Source organism: Lampetra planeri, chromosome 15, assembly GCF_965212315.1.
Source record: "Lampetra planeri chromosome 15, kcLamPlan1.2.h2, whole genome shotgun sequence".
Classification (NCBI taxonomy): Eukaryota; Metazoa; Chordata; class Hyperoartia; order Petromyzontiformes; family Petromyzontidae; genus Lampetra; species Lampetra planeri.
Window position 1 is genome coordinate 13,260,749 of NC_136121.1, and position 21,280 is coordinate 13,282,028.

At 50.1% G+C, this 21,280-nt stretch overlaps 1 protein-coding gene across 4 annotated transcripts in view; it reads left to right on the forward strand.

Annotated features, from left to right (window-relative positions):
• TRIM2 (tripartite motif containing 2) overlaps nucleotides 1-21,280 on the forward strand; it is a 74,384-nt gene that overhangs the window by 22,686 nt on the left and 30,418 nt on the right. The window contains exon 1 of one of the 4 annotated variants that reach the window (XM_078601170.1): nucleotides 1,733-5,772. The exons of 2 other annotated variants lie outside the window; for them this stretch is intronic. The gene's annotated coding sequence lies outside the window, so the exon portion shown is untranslated. Of the gene's footprint in view, nucleotides 1-1,732; nucleotides 5,773-12,211; nucleotides 12,385-21,280 lie in introns of those variants that run through there. One more of the 4 variants, XM_078601169.1, reaches the window with a different exon arrangement.

A 21,280-nucleotide genomic window follows, 5' to 3' on the forward strand; every position in this document is an offset into this window, starting at 1 on the left:
GCGTTTCAGTAAACATCATCCCGGGCGTGCGGACGCCTCTTGCCAGTGCCCTCGGCTGCATCGCGCAGAGCAACCCCGCTCGCAGCGAAAAGTCGCGCACACAGAGACCTCGATTCCGTGTGCTCGTCGAAGCGTATTCTCTCCTGCAAGCTTTTCGCCCACAATGTTGCGCGTCGCTGGGTGCAGCCGTTGTGGCGACACTGCGCCCTGCTCGAGAGGGAGGGCGAGGGGGGCGATGTGACCGTGATGCTAAAGAGCGATGGTCCGGACGTTCTGCCAAAAAGGGAAATGAAGGGGCCGTTTGTGCGCGGTGCGGATAATGCGCACTTTTGTTGCCCGACTCCCATGGCAGCGGCCAGCACTCCGGCAGGGCTTTATGTCACCCTCCAAAGCCCGAGAGTGTGTGTGTGTGTTTTGTGCAATGAGTCGCTCGGCCGATGTTTCACAGTGGAACTTTTTCAAGGGATGCTTGAATAAACACGACTCGAGACGCCCACGGAAAGTGCAGCCGTAATGGAAATGACGAAGTACGCTGCTGTAGCCGGGGAGAAAACGGAGTGGAAGCGAAGGTTGGTGACTTATGGGACCGTTGGTTTGGATCGGTTCCAAAGGTTTAGGTTTTAATCGAAATGATGCTTGAAAATACTGATGGCTTTTTTTTTTGTTACATTTAAGTAATGCAGATGCAGTTAGGAATGCACTTTTGTGGTTGATGATTCATCTTTGAGAATGGATGGTAATGGAATCTGAATGTTAAAGAGTTTTCCATGCGTGGTGTGTCCAACCTTTATACCTAGACAAATACACCAGAGTAAGTTTATTTTACTCCTCATTGGAAATAAATAGGAACATTTATTTTATTTTATACCTACGTGACTTTACCGAAAGAACCAAGAGTATAGGAACATTTTCACAAGGGGTTATTTTGCTAGGTATAAACTTTGGATGGAATTATTTAAAGTTTTTAGCAGGTAAAGCCATCTCCGCCTATATAGCTTTGCTAAAAGTGGTGTGAGCTTATACACCATTGGAACCTCATTTGCCAGTAAAAATATGATAATTGGTTTTTTACCCTTCTATCTGGCAACAAAACTGACACCTTTTTACAAGGAGTCATGTTTTCATAGACCACAATACCTGCAGTCATAATGCAAACAAAAAACATAACTCTGATAATGTGCACTGTCCTTGAAGTTGCTCTAAGGAAAGCTGTCTCAGGTATGGACCAATCAACTTCAAGGACAGTGCACATTATCAGAGTTATGTTTTTTGTTTGCATTATGACTGCAGGTATTGTGGTCTATGCAAACATGACTCCTTGTAAAAAGGTGTCAGTTTTGTTGCCAGATAGAAGGGTAAAAAAACAATTATCATGTTGTGAGCTTGGTTAAAATAGTGCTACTAAGCTACTTCACGGAAAGATATTACAACTGCGAACATTTATTTACTTTACAGTCGTACAGTGTGGCTTTTTTTTTAAATGTAGCCACTCTCCAAGTCATCTTGAAACACATTTCGATTTTATATAATTTATAATAAGGTTAAATTGACGGTAAGAAGAAAAAAAGGAAATAAAACCGAGCCCTTTATAAACCGCCTGATGAAGAAGGCCTCCCCCATGGCCTGTGGGGGTCGTGGGGGGTTTGACCATACTTCACCACGCCGGTCAGCGTGGGTTGGCGAAGTGTAGGGGTGGGGGGGGGGACCACTTGTCACCTGGTGTTAGCCATGGCCAGGGATGAAACTTGGCTCGCCGGGTACACAGCGCAGCGGACCAACCACTGCCTCCGCCGATTGCAGTCGCCCAGCTTTTCCCACAGACCAAACCGGGGGGCTAGGGGGGCATAACATCGCAGCCAGCAACTCGGTCTCTTATCAACACTGTGCAATCCCCTGCAATAAAGTTCAACACAGCACTGGTACCGGATCAAATCAATTCCTGACACGCAAACACCGGTGCTAATTCCCAGACTGTCTGGGAACAGGTGGCCAATCATACCCCCCCCTCCCCATGTATTGTTTATTGCATGCGACATGGACACGATGGGTGATTCAGCACAAGTGCTGACATTACGTCACAATGATGGCCTCGCCATGTGCCACCACGTGGACTTTCAACGCCCACGTGACGACGCTTGGGCTTGTCCTATGATGACGAGCCCCAAGACTGGCGCGTCGGTTTTTTCCATGACTGGACGTCTGAAAAAGAGCTTTATAGCTCATCGGATTCCCCACAATATAAAAAAACATTCTGATACTCTGATCATTACTGGAGTTATAAACCGAGACCTATATAAGCAGTTAAAACCCTCCCCCTCCACACTCTATTCCGCCAGGGTCTCTGCAAGGACACCGTGGTGGTGGTGGTGTGGCACCGTGCGGTGTGAGCCGCGAGGTGGCGGTGTTGCCGGATGCGCTGTGGGGAGACTTGCTGTCATTCTGTGGCTCGGCCAGGGCTCGGAGGGTCAGAACGAAGCTGCCCAGACAAAACAACAACGACGGCTAAATGCCAAGCAGAATGAATAATAATAATAATACTTGATGCTGTTTTTAAAACCGATGTTTGTCGTAACGCACTATGAAGGTATTTATTTCATACAGAGCTTGGATGAGTGCTTGGGTGGGTTGATCTCACAGCATGTGACAGGCGTTTTCGGCTGCTGCAGGCTCTCATTTTGCGGGCAGCAGAGGGCAGTGCAGCAGAACGTATTGTTGTACTGTACTGTGTTCCCATATCTATGCTGACGTGGGATGCAAACAATTAAAAGTACGGTATAATATACCAACACCATCGTAAAACCAAAACGGGGGTTAAGAATAACTGTAAATACTCTATGTAGACTGTTTATTCTTTGTAGATATCGTCATAGGTGGTGGGTAATGAGGGCTAACAGGGCTTAGCCCTCCTACAGACATACTGACCAGCTGTAGCATTCAAACGGAGCCTACGTATCCAGTTGAAACCTCTCTCTCGATCACCACCACTGCTGACGCTGCACGTGTCAGATTGACGTGATCGGTGACTCCGTCAACACAACGAGAGGAGCGGTGAGGTATTTCTCATGTTGACATTATTGAGCCCTGCCAACAAACTCCTTTCTGTTTAATTTGAACGATATTTTTTTTAAAGAATCTTTTTTTCGCTTGAAAGAAGAAAAACACCCCCAAGGTGACAAAAACAGTTTAACACCCAGTAGTCGGAGGCTTTCGCCACCAATATCCGTAATGGAGGGGGTTGGGTTAGATGGCTTAAATATATAACTGTGTCGTTAAACCCGCCACCACCCGACACAGCCAATTAGTAAGGTTTGTCACGAACATGCCAATGTGTTGTGTGTTGGAGAGTAAACCCATAACATTTATTCGAGTGCCGTAAATATTGTGGGTTTACCCAACACACCGGTGTGCTGTACTAGAAACGAATTAGCATGTTCTGTTTACGTGACAAACCTTACTAATTGGCTGTGTCGGGTGGTGGTGGGTTTAACGACACATTTATATTTACGCCATCGCAAAAAACTCATGGATGACAAAAACACTCCGGTAAAAAAAATCGAAACTCGGTGAAGAAAAATATTTCTTGAATAATGGCCAGCGATGGGTGATTTTTTTAAAAGAATGTATAATTTTTATTTTCTATCTTCAGCCTTTTCATATCGAGCAGCTATGAGTACAGTGCAGACCTTGCTTGAGAATGCAGACCCTGGTGTTTGATCTCAGAGCCCACCGGCACATTCCCCCAATTCGTCTTTAAACCGCACGGGGGACTTTACGATGCCAATCAGGAGAAAGACTGATCGTTGTTGAATTAACGAGCAGCAGAGGCCCGTTTTACAAGTAGACATATCTCTCTACCTAATTCCCATTGCAGGTCTGTGGGCCATAACGTCAGCGTTGTTGAGCCTAGAATTAATTGTATTTGCTCCCGTGTATTTTGTCTTACAGCGTGCCTTCTCGAAGCGATTTATTTCTGAAACAAATAAATGTACATATCCACGCAACAAATCTGGCTTGAATATTATTGTAACCCAGTCTGCTAACCTCCGGTGAAGAGACCAATTGCCAGGCTTGTGTTAGATTTCACCGGAGCTTATGAGTCGTGAGGTTGCCATGACAGCCAGCTCATGTTGGGCCCTCTCAGACTCGGCGTCTCCCCAGGATATGGGGGAAGCGTGGTGGTGGGGGGGGGCGCGTTCTGGTGAGCTGACGTGCCCCCCTCTCTGTGTGTGTCTTCGTGCGTCTGTGTGTGTGTGTGCTGTGGTATTTACAGCCACGGTACGTGATGTAATCGCATCTCGCTTCAGGGCAGCCGTGGGTTGGCCGTGTCACATCGGATTGCGTGAGCTTGTCCTGTGACTTGTTAACATTTGGAAAGGGAAAAAAAACCTGGAATGATGACATTGCCGACGTTACAAACTACGGTGTTTTGGATCGTCCCCCTTTGTACGGTGGCTGCTGCTGCTACTGCTGCATTTTGACGACGCAAGGTAAATCAAGCGTTGGCGGCACAGGTGTTAGAGCTGCCTGGCAGCTGGTAAATGCCACTTGGGATGTAGAGGGTGTTAACAACCCACATGGTTCTGTATTATATAACCACCTATATATGCAGATGCCCATTAACTCGTGGTCATCGTCATCATCATCTACATCATCATTGTCATGAATCATTGGATAGCTGCTAATAGATTAACCCCCCCATCGCAATGCCTTCACCTTTCCAACAGTCCTGCGATGTCACAATCCATCTCACTCCTGCACATTCACTGATCTCACCGCTCCGTCTCTGTTGTGGCCGTCCGCTGGGAAATGAGGGTGGGAGTCTCTTGGCTACCATTGCATCAATTTTGTCGTCCATCAGCTGTCATCCTTTCCTGCGACATTGTCCACTTACTCTTCTTCACGGAGTCCATATACCCTTCCCTTACTACAATGCAATTTGAATTTGTAGTGACACCATGTGACCGCATCTCGAGATGCTATACATGGAACAGTGGGGTCTTTCATGACGGAGAGACAGTCCAATTTAATGGCATCGTTAAAAGGAAGGTCATGAGCCTGGACTTGAATAGGGGGGCAGGAAGTTGATCGCACAGATGGATAGGGGAACGCGGCTCCAGCTAATAAGGGCTGCATAAGAAAATAGGCGTCCTCCCACTGAGCGAATGTTCACTGGCTGGTTTGATAATATGCAACATCCACTAATTACTGGACCAAATTATGCAATTGGATAGTACGTGGCTAATTCCTTAAGTCTTTAGCATCTGCAGTGTGCGACTGACTCCTGCCACTACCTCCACCACCACCACCACCTCGCAATCGGGTGTATTGGCTCCAGAAGCATCGATCTCCCTGTCGTGGCATCTGAGCCACGGTGGCCTCTCCAGGCCCTCTCTATTCGAGGTGCCGTTGGCCGGCACTGCGCCCGTTAAATATTCATACACTGTACACGTCGCACGCATCGTGTTGGTAACGCCGCTTTCTCTCCCTCTCTCTCTCGCCCGTGGTCCCTCGTCGCCGGGTGGGGAGCGTTAACATTCATCATCGATCCATCACGCCGGCCTAGCCTATTGGAGGCTCTCGTACCCGTTGCCCAGGTAACCGAGGATCCTCACGTATAATAAGTGCTGATGTCACACTTGCAGAGAGGTGGTGGGCGTTCTCTGCACGGCTGGGAGAGCTCCGTGCTCTCGTCGCCCGTGCCTCTTTCCAGCTCCTTCATCCTCGATTCTCTCCGGCTCTGAGAAGTGATGCTGTGTTTTCTCGTGCTTGCAGGTACGCGCACATGTGCTCCCCATGTGCATTGCCCTTGCTGTTTGTTGTCGCTGCCATTTGCACGTGAAACGTAATATTTTTTTTACCTCGTGTCAATGCACACCGTAAAAAACACATAATTCAGGTTGGGCGCCAAGGGTTGTGGCTTTACGCGTGAGGTGCGTCGCATACCAAGTGGGCTTCAGATTTACCACGGGTTCTCCGTGTGCCTGCACAAGGGACTGATTTCGCTGGGAATGAGCCTCGATTCTCTGTATGCCACTCGATCCTATCAGCAGCGAGGTCATTCCCGGTCTCCGAGCCATCGGCCGTCTCACCGGGGGATTGCGCAGTCGTTGCATCATTTGCAGCCATGGAACGGGACGTGATTATCAATTGGCAATGGCGGAATGTCGCTTTCTGTGTGTGCGGCGTGCGGGGAGCAGGGCGCTGGCCACCGTGGATTAATGAATCCTGTCGCTCCTTGGTGCTCAATAATGCTAATGAGAAAGATGCATTTCACTTTTAATGAAAAAAATCCATTTCACTTGTAGTCTTAACAAAATACTCATGATATATATGTATTGTGAGTAGTTTGATTTTAACTGTGGATGTCAAATGTTAAACGAAAAAACAGTTTCAAAAATGCCCCTTGCATGAAAATATAACAAGAGAAAATATCTGTGGTACTTACTCTAGAAATTGCCGTGCCACAATTTGTGCGATTTAGAAAACGTCGTTGGTCGCCTAAGGCAGAAAATAACGAGTTGGTAAAAAAATAAAATGTATTCCAGATGCGTTGTCTGGGGTGCATACACCTAGTGCTGGATTTGGGTTGTAAGGGTAGGGTTAGGGATAGGATTAGGGGGTAGAATTGGGCTCGGGTTAGAATAATGGTCGTGGTAAAGTTAGGTGTATATGTAGGGTTAGGAATAGGGATACGGTAAGGTTATAGTAGATTTTGGGTAGTGTGTTAGACTTCGTGGTTAGGGGTAGGGTTATATTGTGGGGTTAATAATAATAAAGTCGGGGGCTACTGGTAGGGTTCGGGTGGGCTAGAGTTTTAAGGTTAGGGTTACGTTTAGGGATAGAGTTATATTTAGGTTAATGAGTAGGTTAACCGTTAGTGGTAGAGTTCGGGAGAGAATTAGGGGTAGGGTAAGTTAAGGGTTATGGTAGTGTTAAAGTGAGGCTTGGGAATTGGATTCGACTTCGAGGTAGGGTTACAATTAGGGCTCGGGCATGGTTTGGATGATGGGCATGGTTAAGGGTTAGGTGTAGGGTAGGTTACAGGTACGAGTAGGGCAAGGGGTTAAGGTAGGTTTAGGAGTAAGGTATGAATAAAGGTAAGGTAGGGTTAGGGGTGAAGGTAGTGTTAGGGGAAAGGGTATGGTTAGAGGTTTGATAGGGTTTAGGGATATGTTAGGGTTAGAGCTAGGGAAGGGTTAAGAGTAAGGTAGGGCTCGGGGTAAGGTTGGGTAAGAGGTAGGGTTAAGGGATTTTGAGGCCATTGGTATAATGTTTTCTCAGTGATGAGCATTCAAGTTGAAGCAGGAATCGCTCCCCTCCTTAGCGTCATGGGCTCAGGTGCTCCCTGATTGGCTTGGCGGCCCGTGACATCGCCATGTCATGTGATGTCGGCGGTGATTTGCCATGGCTATCCGAGGCAATTGCTATGGTAATGCAGTTACCACGGTAACACCAAAGTAATTGATTCATAGCATTTTGATTGGGTAAAAATGTAAGCGATTATGAAAACAAAAGCATTGACATTTCAACCCACATGTTATTCCTGTTTGAAACCAGGCCTTTTTGCGATAGTACAACCAGTGTGGAACGGGGCAATACATTACACGTGGGGGCTGTGCTGAGCCTGCGGTTTTCTCCGGCCACACAATGCTGATTTTGTCACCCGCTTCGCGCCCATCACAAACTAGTGTTTGTTTCCCCCTCCTCCTGTGCAGAATTGCTGATTTCAGTCGAGAGCGTGGCGTTTTAAACATCCATTTGAGGGTACACCACCTGACATTTACCTTTTTGTAAACGCGTGCGGCCGGTGGACATTCGTCACGATCCCCCGTATACGTTTTTTTTTTGCTTGGTGCAAAGCACCCCCTGACAGATATCCTACAAAGTGAGCTTAAATTCCCACAACCAGCTGCGGGCAATGATGCATCACTAAATAAATGCACCCATGTGTACACAGCTATATGCTGTTATCTAAATCAGCTGGAGCCTCCTGTAAATCACGTGACTTCCGCGTGGCGACGCCCACTCTGAATTCCTCTCCCCGCCCCCTGTGAAAACACACGCAGCAGCTGCTGCTGCTCTTTCGTGCAGCAGCGTCGAGGCCCTGATGCAGCCTCTTCCCCCCCCCCTATCATCTTTCCTGAACCCTGTGGTTCCGTTTCTTCCGTCCCTTTTCTATCTTTCCATTCTTTCCTTCTTTATTTCCCATTCTTTCTCTTCTCTCCTCCCGTTTTATTTTCCCAGTCATCGCATCCATGACTCTCCTCCCATTCCCGTCGTGTGTCACGGGCAAGACAAAAAGTGCACAGTACGGTACATATACACAAGCCTATGACCAAATCACTCATCGTCATTGATGACATGGTATATATCTGAAGTAACAGAAAATGATTTTAAGAAAGCTGGCCATTTATTTTACAACGTCCGTGCCGGGAGATCGAACCGACAGCCTCTGGATTGCAAGTTCAAGACATGCTAACCATCGTAACCACGACGACGTCGGCAGCGGCAGCAGCGGCAGCAGCATCGCTACACTTTACACTACAAGACGCAGTTCCGTAATCTTCAATTCCCCTCCGTGTCTGTGTGAATATGTCACGGACGTGCCCGCGTGGCCCTGCCCGCCACGTGCATCTCGTACTCCATCACACGTGCAGCACGCTCCCCTGCGTCTCCCCCGCCGCCTCCCGATTGCACCCTCGTATCGGCGACGGAGAAGGCGTGCGGGGGGGGTCTCTCACCCCACGTGGACGCACGCGGCTTGGATATTTATCAAAAAGCAATCTGCAGCCGCCCCTCTCTAACAATCCCTCGGGGAGCAGCCTCCCAGAGTCCCCCCTTGGGCGGGGTGGGTGGTGGCGGTGGCGATGTGGCCAGGGCTTGCGTGATTTCTCTGTCACACTGGCTGCTTGGCAATTTGCGAACCAACAAATGAATTGCATTAGAATAATTAGGATTTTCTTTCGTTGTTGATATTACCTATTGCTTTGTGTGATTTTCAGCGGCCGCGTTCAATCCCCGGTGCTGACGTTCAGCGCGCCGCACCGGGTGTACAGTTACATGTCTACTATTTTTAGGCCGAGTCAATCCGGCCGGACACCCAGGTCCGACTGCACGAACTATTGTCGCTGACGATACGCGTGGGTGGGAATCGAACCTGTTCGAACATCAATGGTAGCGCAGTCAGTGTGCGCCTCGCAAAGCTTGACGCGTTTCACGTACATGCCGACATGTTTCATAACCCCCTTTTGTCAATTCAGTGCTGGATGAGGGCCCTCCCCACACCATTGCGGATTGTCAGGATTGCTTGACCGTTCTTTTCTACGCACTGGGTTGGTGGAGGAGGAGGCGGGGGCAGCTAGAACTGGCTCGGCTGTCACTCTCCACCGGTCGTATTCGGAGTAGGGAATCGAGCGCGCGTCGCCAGCTTCGTAGCAGAGTGCGCGAATCGCTGCGCCGCCGCTCCACGCCTTAGTTTGCATGCTGAATTTCTTTCGCGCCGTACGTTGCCAACCGTGTTAATCGGAGGTGCGGAGTTGATGTATGCGTGTGTGTCAACTACCAAGCCCTTTTCCTTGCCACACGTTCGGTGTGGCGCTCATGCTGCCCTACTTAAGCAAGCCCCTCCCTGCAATGCCTCTCCGTGCCAGACCCAGGCTGGCTCTTGGCACAGAACCGTTTGGAATTTCGAATGGGCACATTACGACCGCCGCATTCCATTCATCTGTAAACACCGCTCGCGTTCTCTTCCAATGCTGCCGTCTTTGACGTTGAACGATGTGAGGAAAAGTGTCCGCGTCAGCACGGTGACGCGGGATTGGTAGTTGTGCTGACAGCAGGGGGTGCAGCCCCTGTGGGCGTGGAGGATATCCAAACACCCACCACCCAACCAGCACGTTCAGATGTGGCTGAGATGCACCAATAACATATCTATAGGTGGCTATAAGAGACCCCGACAAAGTGTTGCGTCACTGGTCAACGCACACTCTCGATCAACACGCAGCACACAGTACAAGTGCATATCCGCACAGTTTCGATTCCTACTGCACAAATTCAGATACTTCGCAGCTGTGTGGCCCACGCACGTGACCCGGGCTGCTGCGCACTATTTCACAAGTAAAGGCACCCCCCCCGCCCCGCAGTTTCCAAAGCGTGGCAGCACCATGGCTGCCAGGTTTTGTGTTTGTAGGAAGCGGATGGTGGGCAGGGACTTTGTGACCAAATTATTGGAGTGATTGTCTCGGTTGTATGACTCATGCGAGCATTGTTCTGATTTGTTGAAGCCCTTCCAGCTCCTTGTTAGAATGATTGCATTTCCAGTTATTGCTTCAACCTTCATCGGTGTGTCGTACACATTGGGAGGGATTATGATCTTTCACCATGTCAATTTAATTACGGGATAGATTGTCATCGTTATGAGTCTTGCAAACCGTAGTGCATTCACTTGTTAATTCTCGTGGCTTAAGGATGTCCTGGAAGGCATTTGAGATTTAACAAGAAAAATTCTTGACCTGGAGGTGGCCGAGTGGCTTGGAGATCAGAGCACTGAGCTGTCGCTGCAGAGGTTGTGGGTTCACATCTCTGGGTGTGGGCCACTCGTGGTTAATGGGTCTCAAGTGCAGTGAGGTACGTTGATGGTCTCGACCCAGTCACCGATGACTGTGCACAAACAAACATCGCGTTAAATTTGGTTGACTAAATTCCAGCTCTGAGAATAACAATTGGTTTGATCATGTGTAGTGAATATTACTGTGTAGTCCGATGCAGAGTGCGTGCGGGATTGTTGCTCTCTTTTACGTGGACCAGAGGTCACTGCAGAATCTTTATTTATTCCGCACAAATCCGATGAGCTCTGAAGCAGTTTTTCACAGATGTTCAGAAAGTAAAAAAAAAACACAAAAGGAGTACAAAGTATAGGAAAGATACGCAAATCACAAAAAAATGTTTTTGCCAGGTAAAGCCCACTGATAGCGTAACGAATTGGCTTATGTGCAAATTTACAGCAGCCAAATAATTAATCAAACACATGTTTAGGGATCTCACAGGTAGATCTGTGATATTTGCTTCTGCAGGTCATTCTCTAACATGGACGGTTACTCTGCGAGAGTTCCAAATGGATATTTAGTCATGTGACACGATACCAATGCCACAATCGGCATGAAGTTGGTGTAAAATGAAGACTTTATTTAGTTATTCTCTTTTGTCAAACTGCGCTACTGAAGGAAGCACGGCTATCTCATATACTATACTTGTTCGTCTCTGTTTTGGCTCAAGCACACGTGCGAGCGTTTACGTTTTTAACTCGAGCTCCGCAATATTTTACGGACACTTAGTTAATGGAGTTCGTAAATTATGCACAGGGTTACAATCCGTGGAGCCGCAGAGGGCTCAGGAATGCCGGAGCTGATGCCGTGGTGGGGGTCTGGGTCACAGGGGTCAGGAGAGAAACTCAAGGAGCAGCACTCGCTGATGGGGGTGCCACTCCCAGATGGAGGACCCACTTCTGCTTTCGTGCTCTCCATCACTTCTTTCCCCGCTTGCTCTTTCCTCCGCCCATGGCCTCTCTTCTCCATGAATGCGATGACGCAAGGGGAGGATCGGCTGTGAACTAATGCCCCCTTTGCAGTGCCGTTCCAGGAATGCTGCTGCTGATGATGATGATTGCAAAGTTACCAAATGGATGGAGATCTTTCTTTTTTATTCGGTGCTCATGCCCAATTAGTGACTCGCTCACTAGTGGCATGCGGTGGTTTGTAATCTCCGAGTAAGCTCGCCTAATACATTTGAGACGTGGCGGGTGATACAATTACGCTGCCTGTTTGTTATGCGCCAAGAGATCAAGAGCTGCAGGCATATAGAGAGCGAGCGTGTTTGTGTGTACGCGTATGCGCGTGCTTCCACGCGCGCGCGTGTGTGTACGTGCGCGCGTGCATTCACAAGACATTCTAGATTTTAGGAAAAAAAATGTGCGGTGCGTGGGGAAGTGATTCGCTGCAAGGGGTTGTTATTTCCCGTTATGATCCAGTGACGTTATTCACAGCAAAAGCCCAAGGCAGCCAATGGGGATGTGGAGGGGGAGTGGAGGACGGAGGAGGGATGGAGCGAGCGTGCGAGCGAGCGAAGGGGGAGATGAGAGGTGGGGGTGGGAGGGCATTGCGTGGATGTGCGACTCGGCGTCAGGGGGGGGGGGCAGGAGGGAGGAGTGGTGAGTGCTGCAGTGCAGTCGGCGGGGCTTGGCGCGTGCAACGCTCGTATCCTCCGCCGCCGCCGCCGCGTTCTCTGGCCTAACGCACCGTGGCCACGCCAGGGATGTGAACGCATCGTCGCTCGCACGTTTACCGACGCCCGCGTCGCTGGCCAGCCCTTCTCCACCGCATGAGCAATGTGAGTAACCGCAATGTCGAACTCTTCGCGACCGTCTCCTTTATTTGCGCGTGCGCGTGATGTGTGGTCGAGAGAAGAAGAAAAAATCATCGGGGCGGAGAAGCAATCGTTTTACACGGGGCCAGATGTAACGGTGCAGGATGACGGGGGGACGCGGTATAAAATATAAACGGGCGTTTTGTACATGTGTAGGCGTGTAACGGAGGGCATCCGAGTAAGAATAACAAAGGAAAACATGCACACTGGATCCGGGGTTTCGAGTTGTTCGCTGGAAGATGCTGGGACGGACGCCAGTACTGATAGTTGATACAGTGCGAGCGTGCGTGAGAGCGGGAGGTGCGACATCAAACGGTACAGATCGCCCGCCCGCCCTCACCAGAGCCGCTCCCCGACTCCTGCGCATGCGAATGCCGACTGCGTTTGCTCATTTCGTTTGCTCATTCGTTATTGTGATGAGAAAAATTAAGTGCACAACCAAATTTTTAACGTGATCAAATTGTGTCCCAATCATTGTGGCGAGCGGGCTGAGACCATCAACTCCGCTATACCTGAGAACCCGGTTTAATCTCAGGTGACTTTCTGGGTTCAAACCCAGGATCCCAACGGTGTCAGCTCAGTCCCCTGACCTCTGAGCCACCCCACCCCGCCTCTGCTCATTCACGATTTTATAAATGTTCGTCAGAAATTTGAGCTTTAACACTGAAGCAATCGTTTTTGCCCATGCTCAATGAATTAATTATTGAATGAATGCAGGACGGTCACGTGATTGCGTGTGCTCCTGAGCGAGAGGGCAGGAGCTGAGGCTGCATCGCCAGAACCGTCCGTGCGGGAAGCGTGAAGCTGCCCGCCACACCCGGTGTGCCTAGGGTTGCCACCTGTCCTGATTTATCCAGGACTGCCCTCTTGTAAAGGTAGCCATCCGAGAAGATCTGTAAACCTTTCCCGAACCATTTAAGCCTCACGGTGTGTGTGTCCTTGGCGTAGGAATGCACAAGAACAGCCGAGTTCTCACCGCTTCTGGTTTTTGTGAGGATATTCTTCCTCCCGTCCAGATTAAAATTTGAAATATTGGACGAATGCTGGGCCAATCACATTGCCAACTTTGCATGTTTCCTGTGATGATCCATATCGGTTGTTTTAATCTCTTGGTGCCCCCGTGGCGACGTCACATGGCACCAGGTGGCACCAGACGCTGGCGTCGCCTTCGTAGAAATAATGTAGCCGAGTCATCTGCGAAGGTAGACCGTCGGTGTAAAATATGCCCTTCCGTCATCGTTATTACTCCGCTTGTTAACGCAGAAAGCCTCACTGGGTCTCGGGACCCTTCATTCAGGAGGGTGTTGCCAAGTTTTCTCTGTAGACTATAAGAGATGGCGATGGCCTGAGAAGCCCCTCATCCAGCAGTAGATATATTATAGCTGATGATTATGCAACGATTCATGATGATGATGATATTGGTATTTTGAAGCTGAGTTGAGCCAACTATGCCATTTGGATCATCGTGTTAGTTTGTGCTTTAGTCGAAGATCTTAGGGTGGAGCTCGGTCGGTGATAAGATGGCGGTCTTGACACATGCCACTCCCCGTGCAGAGCATCGCATCGTCGTCCTCATCCAGGTCTACGCTGCTCAGCGCTCCACACTCCACCCGGTCTCGGCGGCTCCCGGGTGTGGCCGCGGTCGTTAGCGTTACACGCTGCTGGGTAAAAGCCTCCATTTGAGGGTGCTACGACGCCCAAGGGGCCGCCCGCCACGGGGCGGGAGCGGTGAGATGACCGCGTGTGCAGGCGCGAGATGGATAATTATCGCACGGCGATAATGTGCGAGGTGGTAACTGCTCGGGGGAGGGCCTCGTCCCGCAATGGGTTGATGATCCTGGCCGATGATAATGCATCGACGCACGGAATAATATCGATTCCTCTAGCTCGCGATGCACGCATCAAATCTCCCGTGGAAAAATGTGGTTCCTGCCTCGTACGTGTTTGCACGTGACCCCCAAGGCAGGTCACTAAATTAATCGATTCTTGAATTAAATCGTGAGTCTTAATCACTTGGGTGCATTGATTCTCAAGGGGAAGTTAATCAAGACGGATCGAGACAGGGACGGTGATCCTGTGGGGAATCGTACATTCCCATGGTAGAAACGTATCTCAATATAAGATAACCACGCGCGATTTCCCATTTAATTTACCCTAGAGGTATGACGTACTGAGCAGACTCCCAAATGGCTGTCAAGCTCTGCAACAAGGAGATTAAATTTCTCACCGAATTCTAGATTTGAAGTTTTCGTGACTGCAAGGATCCATACTCTTTGGTTCTATCGGTAAAGTCACGTAGGTGAAAAAAAATGAAAAAAATTTAAAATAGAAATAACTAAATTAAATCACAACGTTTTGGAAGCAACACAAGCTTCCGTCATCCGGTGGGACAACCACAGCAGAAAACAAAATTACTGTAGTGGGCAAAGAGAGCTGTTAGTGACAAGCGATTCTATATAGTGGTGCAAGAGGGGAGGAGGAGCCAGGGAGGAGGGACTTTACCGAAAGAAGCAAAGAGTATGTTGCGGGTAACCAATAGACCGGAGTAGGTGACACATGAACAGTGACCGCAGAGAAGGGGGGGGGGGCGAACTCAATGTGCTGTGGCGGGTCCGGAATATCCCCCCCCCCCCGGTCACTGACCTGGGGAGACCGCAACTGAAATGAAGGCCCCGAGTGTGACCACAGTAGTAACCCACGCGTCACAATGGACGCCCGCCGCGTCACGGCGCGTCTCCGCTCGTTGAGCGAAACTTGCGGCGCCTCATGAGGAAGGCGAACTGGGACGCCCGGCGGGTGAGGGTCGACATTTGCCTGCGACGCAACCTAATCCCTGAATATGCCTTTTTGTGGGATTGTAGCCTCCACCCCCAACCCGGCTCCGGACACGGCCGGTGTGGCCTCGCTGCTCATGGGGGGTGGGGCCCCCCCTTCTGTTTCCCAACTGGCGCACGCACCGCGGCATCACTCGGAGGACAATTTGAAATCCATAGAAGCGTGCGACTCCAATTTTTGTTAAAGTTTTCAACCGCAATTGTTAGCAGCAGCAGCAGCAGCGCGCCAGAGCCTATACCTTGAACAAGAAAACATATTTTGGTCGTTTCGTTTCGACAAACAAATGCCAGCGCAGCACGTGAGCAGTTAGCGCACACAGACGAGCGTTTCGAAGCGGCAAAAAAATTGTTTTTCCTCGTCAAGTGTTCTTCTCACGATTTGTTAAAAGATTGTAGAAATGCATCTTTTAATTTTACATTCGTGAAAAATCTCAGAAATGGTCCGTGACGTACAACGGTCGCCCTCGAAACATTTGTGTTGGGGGCAACGAACCCCTTTTGCTACCTGCGCGATGTTTTTTTAAAGTCACGATGATATGGGGGGAAGGGGGGGGGTGCGGGGTGCGGCGAAGTGCCGGTCAGTGGGGGGGGTGCGGGGTGATCATCAGCAGCCCGTGAGGCGGCCGAGCCCCCCTTGTGCTCGTCGGGGCAGCTGGACGATGATGGGACTTGGCAGACATTCTGCTCGCGTTCGCCGCCGCTCTGTGTCACACCGGGGCGAGCGTGGGCGGTGTGCGTACGCCACGGACGTGTGGGGTGGGGTCGGGGCTGTTTGTGGGGGGGGGGGAGCGGGGGGGGCTCTTGGCTACTGCCCCCCCTCCCCTCCCCTCCACCGTTCCGTCCGTGCGCCGCGAAACGCTGGAGTCGTCCTGGCCATCGGAGCGTGACGCGCAAAACAAATCAACGATGCGGTTTTGCGACTAAAAATAGGAGCTGGCAGGGGTGGCGCATCGGGTTAATAGCCCATTCGGGGTATTTAACCTGCTGCGGTGTTGAGATACAGGGCTGGGGAAGCCAGGGTACAGATTAAGCCAGGTGCTCAAGGGTAGTGGTGAGTCGATGGTTTTTGCCCGATTGCTAGTGACGGTACATTTGTATTTATAATATAAATGTACGTTTCGTTGTCTTTCTTGAAACTTCCAATTTAGCAGATCGGCACGGGTATCCACTGTGCAGGTGTGGGGCACAATCTAGAGGTTGTTACAAGATGGATCTTTGAAGGGTTCTGGGCACAGATCCTAATGAAGCAATTTTCCAGGTGATTCCAAAACGTTACATTTGGCCCTTCGCCTAGAAGGTTGTGTATAAACAATTTGTAAAATACGAATAGGTGTCAGAATAACGAGAAATGCATCGCGCTTAATGGTATAAAATTTCAATATGTAAGTCCTGCAAATACGTTTGGTCCTGCAAGCTTGCTTGATTTGAATGAACATACAATTGAAATGGCAGGCGCCTTCGAACCATCAATCTGAAAACGCCACCGGTCCACCTGCCAGTATGCATATGCATAGTCTGGGCTCCTCGTGTTTAATATTTTAGCAACATATGTGGCTCTGTGCCAGGCTCAAGCAGCCAGCATTTATAATAAATATATTATGTTTGATAGACTTTGCAATGTCATAGCCTTGAGGCTAAAATTCATTCCATTCAATCAATATTCTCGGCCCAGAGTTTGGACGCTGAGCTTGCTGGGATTAGAAAGACCGGAGGCTGCGGTTGTGATGCACAAAGCCCGACAATTATGGATGAGAAGCCACGATTTACTGGTAGCATCCAGCACTTAAACTACCCTTCGCAAACTACAACGGTGCAATTTATGTTGGTTTTTTCCCTCCTTCCTGTGCATGAACTCAGCTCTTGCATATGCTTCTCGGTGTAATAATCGGGCATCGCTGCACAGGATTTAATGTACTGCCCTGTGTCAATCCGCTGCTGGATGAAGGCCTCCCCCATGGGGGTTGTTTGACCACACTTGAACACGTGGGTCAGTGTGGACTGCTAAAGATAGTGGGGGGTGCCCAGGACCCATTCAGATATCACTCGCCACTAATGTGAACCGTCCCTGGGAATTTAAATCATGTCGACCCGGTTCATCGGCAGCATAGCCCGGTGCACAATATGCATCCTGTATACGTCGATGATGTTATGTAATGAGTGTGCAAGAGAATAGGTCTGGGTAGCAATAGCTAGTTTACATATTTGTTACGTGATGGAGGCTTGGAAGAGGTATATTGCCGGCGTGCGTTGGCTGTATTTACATTTCTGTCTGCACGCAGCTGCACACGGCATTGGGATCGCTAATGAGTCACACGGAAGGCGGAGATGAGTTTTGAAAAAAAAAAATCCTCGTCTCTTGCACCGTGGCGGCAGACGGCCCCTTCTCCCGACACGAGCCACTCGTGCACCAGCTGCTCGCTCTCACGATGGCTGCACCCTCCTAAAGACCTTCAGCACCAGCAGCTCGTCACAAGCAAATGCGACGCTGAAGATGTACCAGCCCTCCGACCACCGCTGCCTGACCCCTGACCTCATCTCCTCTCTGCACGAAGCCCGCTCCTCTGTTCTCGAGGGCCACCAATCCCAAATGCGACATCAACATTCAGCCGGCGTGCGCAGGCGTCTGCACTAGTGGCCAAGCCACTGCTGGGCGAAGGCCTCCCCGCAAGTCGACGCCGTGCGTCTTTGACGATTACTGCGATGCAGTAACGGGAGAGAAGGGCGTCCCAGGCAAGGCGAGCATTGTGACAGCTTTCTCTTGGATCCACACTCTGCATGGAAGCCTCTCGCAGGAAATGAATGAACAATCAAACCGTGGTGTCGTGTCAGATGAGCTCATTGCGCTGCAGAGAAACGCACGTGGTTTAAATTAAAACATGTTTTTTTTAATCAGTGTTCATCTTGGGGGTTGCTTGACCACACTTCTCGCTCGTTAGAGCGGGATGGTGGAGGGGGCGGCGTGGAACCAATGCTCTTCTCTATTGCACCTCCTCTTCCCTCCCCTCGCCCCTCCGCTCCTTCCTGTTCGTCCCCTACCCTTCCGTGACCCCTAAGTACCCTCCATCGTGGTCACTCATTCCCCAGCCCTTGAACGCCCCTGCCATCGAAATCATTCTATTCTGTCACCGTTTTTTTTAAATTATCTTAAATTCATTGAGTGAAGGGCGCACCTATAGAGACAAAAAGATAAGATGGTGAGGCCTTCATGCAGCAGTGGCTATGCAAGGGGCTGAACCCGGCTTATTACCATCCTTAGTCGTGAAAGCAGCCTCCCTTTGGCTTTCCACTCCTATGACATCACCGCGTACGGCGCGGGCAGCACTTAGCCCCCACCTGGGGGGGGCGAGTGGAGCTGCACGCAAGGAGGGCCACACTCATCGCTAACGAGGCACTGGGTTTGCCGTTCTGTTACAAATGCGTACCACGGATACTGTTATACATCGCACGATACAAGCTTCCACGGTAAGTATCGTCCGTTGAGCGAAAATATTATTGTCTCCGTGATAATTATCGCTGCGCTATTTGGTTTTGGAAATATGTTTATTTTTACGAAATAACAAACACGATAATGAACTCGTAGAACGCACCTTGCTTATTGGCTGCGTCGGGTGGAGGTGGGTGTACGACACATTTACGCGATCTAAGCCAAGTCTAAATAATCTAAATAATTAGCTCTTTACCCATTAAATTAGTGCTTTGCAAAACGTTTTCTGGTGGAATTGACGGCATGGCGGTTGTATGAAGTCATCGTTTTTGGAGGTCATTTCATAGTTGAATAATTTTCTTTTGCAACTGACGTAATGTGCTCTGTAAGCAAAACAGATTGTAAAGTTGCAATGAATGGAAGTCCTATCTTTGGCAGGCTTATGCTGAGCGACCTGTGAGTTGAATAACATTTAAAGTGATCTTTATACTGAACGTGCTATAATCACGTATGCAATGAGAAGGAGGCACATCGTCTCGTGTATTGTATTCAAACTGGCAGTAGAGCAAAGCTGAAAAACGTTACAATTAATGTGCAATATAATTACGTTTTGGGAAATTGATATCGCGATGATCGTCATCGGACATCGTGGCAACCCTTTGAAGCCACAAAATACCACGACAGACGGTTCGCCACCTACCCATATATATTTTCCCATCCACATAAAAAAAATGAACTTTTTTTTTTCATTATACACATCCTTTCAGCCCCCTGGCCTTCTAAGAGCACATCGCTTCAGCGGCATTTGTTGAACACGAGCAAACCTCCGGGACCGGCTCTGACATTCGGTGTCTGTCGCGGTGAAGCGACGTGCGTTTTCACTGCGCCACGGCGTGCGTCGTGGGGGGGGGCCCTCGGTCCGCGTGTCGTCTTCCCGCCGGGCCTGGGCCTCGCCGTGCCGTGCGGGAGGGCCTTGCGTGGGCCGTGGGAGCGGCGCGAGTAGTTTTCTACTTTTTTTTTTGCCGATTTTGTGACCGCGCCTTTCACCGAAAAGGAAAATCCTTTGCAGATGTCCTGCGTGCAGCTCCAGCACATTTTGTGATTCTAAGCAGGCGGCTGGGGAAGGGGCATTCATTGTGCCCGCCCCCTCTCTCCCTCCCTCTCTCTCTGTCCTCACATCTCGCCCGCTCAAACCTCGTCATGGATGTTTTTTCTATTCCCATCTTTCGCACGTGAACAACTTGAGGAAGAATTTAGTCTGGTACCCATCGTGCGACCGCGCTCTTAGCGCTCGGATATGATTAATTATTTAGCCCGGGGCTGGTGCACTGCGATTCCCGTGTGTGTCTTTGCCTTTTCCTTTCAGTCCCATCAACGCAAATAAACAAACGTCCGTGATTTCCGGCTCAAATTAACTTGTTTACAGCCCTGATCTAGTGGCGTCAATTCCACATTCCTGTGATGGGGACGAGCCTATGCAGGGCTGTAAGACCACTGTTGACTTCCCCACGAAGTGGTACTCATCGAATCGACTCTGGAAGGATGATTGGCTGAGTCAACCCCCAACCAGGATTTTAACTTACAACCCCACCTACTTGCAGCCTCCTTCGCTCTACCGCTGAATACAAACCATCGACACAATCCTGACCAACAAGCTCCCTGGAACGAATGCACACCGATGAATCGTACAGTCAGGTCATTCAATTGGGAGTGACGCCTCGCGTTACGTGACACCACGTGATGTTGTGCTGAGTAACCGCTGCTACATTCACACTGAACGTTGGGTCCCAGGGGGTGGCCCGGGTGAGGCAATGGAGCGAGCGTTGCTTGGGCTCGGCTTGTGAAGGGGCTTGCCGAGCCATATTCCCCCTCCTCGCCCGCATTGTTTTCCCAACTCACTTCCTCTCCCCTGAGCGATCGGTTTTGGTGAAAAATATCGCCTTTCATTTATAAACCGTCCGGGAATTTTCATTGTTCGCCGGCGGCCGTGGGCCACAGCTCGGGTTGGTGCAGACGCCTGCGCACGCCGGCTGAATGTTGATGTCGCATTTGGGATTGGTGGCCCTCGAGAACAGAGGAGCGGGCTTCGTGCAGAGAGGAGATGAGGTCAGGGGTCAGGCAGCGGTGGTCGGAGGGCGGCGGGAGCTGCAGGCCTTGTCAGGAAATGTGTCACAAAGACAAAGATCCCCCGGATAGCCTTAATAGACTGTTGAGGCAAGTGCTGTTAACGAGCACCTCCTGAAGGCTGGAATGGTACACGAGTGGGTGGACAACATCACGCCCGACCGACTTTATCTCCCTAGTGGCGATGTTTACACACCACACCAGGTACTCATTTGAGGCTGAGTCGACCTAGGGTAGGCCCAGGACCGGTTCAAATAATCGTCACTGATGTTGGCCGTGAGCGGAAATTGAACTCGTGTCACCGGGTTTTTAGCTCGGCGCGCCAACCGCTACGCGACCGCTCACCCGATATGTCACACACTCGCACGCGGCACACAGCCCTGATTTTCCGCTTCGCTAGAAATATTCGAGGCTCTCGGCAATGCTTCATCAGCGGGGGCACGCCCCTCGCCGCGGTGTGAGGGCGAGGGAGGTGATA